Source organism: Wasmannia auropunctata, unplaced genomic scaffold (genome assembly GCF_000956235.1).
Source record: "Wasmannia auropunctata unplaced genomic scaffold, wasmannia.A_1.0 LD336090.1, whole genome shotgun sequence".
NCBI classification, from domain to species: Eukaryota; Metazoa; Arthropoda; class Insecta; order Hymenoptera; family Formicidae; genus Wasmannia; species Wasmannia auropunctata.
In genome coordinates, this window is record NW_012026800.1 from 5105958 (window position 1) to 5107485 (window position 1528).

Below are 1528 nucleotides of genomic sequence, written 5' to 3' on the forward strand. Positions count from 1 at the left end.
CTCTGTCACAGTTCTTCAATCACATACAAATATATACATATATTTATATTTGTCGTTTCGATATTCTTACACGGAAAGAACAATTTTGCTGAATTCAGATTTGAAAATAATTTTTGTTCAATAATCAAAATAATTTTGTGCGAAAGTTAAAATGATTGCTAGAATATCAAAACGTTGTGCTCTTCCGATCTCAGTTTTAACATTCCAACAAATTATTTTGATGATTCAACAAAAAATTATTTTCAGATCTGTATTTAGCAAAATTTTTAGACCTTTTAACAAAATCGTTCTTTCCGTGAAAGAAACTTCTCTATTCTTCGTACGTTTCCGTTTTCGAACGGAGCTGCGAAGTATCTTGCATCTTGTGACATTAACAGCGCGATTCTTAAGCGCGTACGGTCGAGCTACTTGCTCGGCTCCTAACGACACGTCGCGCATTCGATAATTAATAATTAACTTCGCCTCTCTCCCCTCTCTGTCCTTCGTCCTCTCTCTCCCTTTCATTTGCGCCCCCTCCCCACCCCCACCTTCCTCGCGCTCGTACGGAATTACGCGGGGCCGGACGCCTGAAGAATTTCAATGGCTATCGACGATAACGCACACACCCGGAGTCGGCTCGTAATCGTATAATTCTAACTACGCGATTACGGGCGCCGCGCGGCCGTAAATGAGGCGGCCAAGCTCCGGCCGGTAAAGTTTTAGCCGCGCTAATAACGCACAGCCCTTATACCATAAATACCCTCGCGGGCGCGCAATTGCAATGAAGTCGTTCGTTCGTAACGCCCGCGAACGCGGTCGGGGCCGTAAATATTGTCTCGAAATGGACAGAAGCCCCCGTGATAATCCCCGCAATAAATAGTCGGTTACGGCCGCGTCTTAGAGCGCGAAGCCACACCGAACGGTCGAAAACGCACCTCCGCCGCTTTCTTTCCTTTTTCTCTCGCGATCGTCCTTCCCTCCCGCCTTCCCCTTTTCTCCTGTTAGATTGCAATTATTGTCCAATGCGATTTCCGGTTACTCGACGCACGAATTGCATGAAGTATTAAAGTAAGAAGAATCTCATCCCTCATCGCGCGGTGCACCTGAAAAATCGCAGAAATGTTCTGTCGTGAAGATCGCGATCTTAAACCGAACAGCGCGATGTCCGAGTGTTTATTCTCGAGAAGATTGCACGTATAACGGCAGTGCTGCGAGGCGAAATGTATTCGCAATGATGGCGTGACGGTTGCTGCAAAGTCGCGCGGTATAGTGTCACATAATGTAATATTTTTTAATGTCCTTTTTTTTTTAAAAAAAAAAGAAGAAAAACATTACCCCGCGGTATTACTGCAACCTGCTCTACTAAGTCACTCCCGGGGATCAGGAAGTAGTTAAAATCCAATGCTGCCGCCTTACGAGTGAGGTTTTTTAATTACGATACAATCTCCGAGAGAGCGCAACCACCCGCTGTTACCCGCGAAGTTGAATCGACTGACATTAAGAAGACGGATATTAAGTCCTGAATTCCGTCGGGCTCTTATCCGAGGAG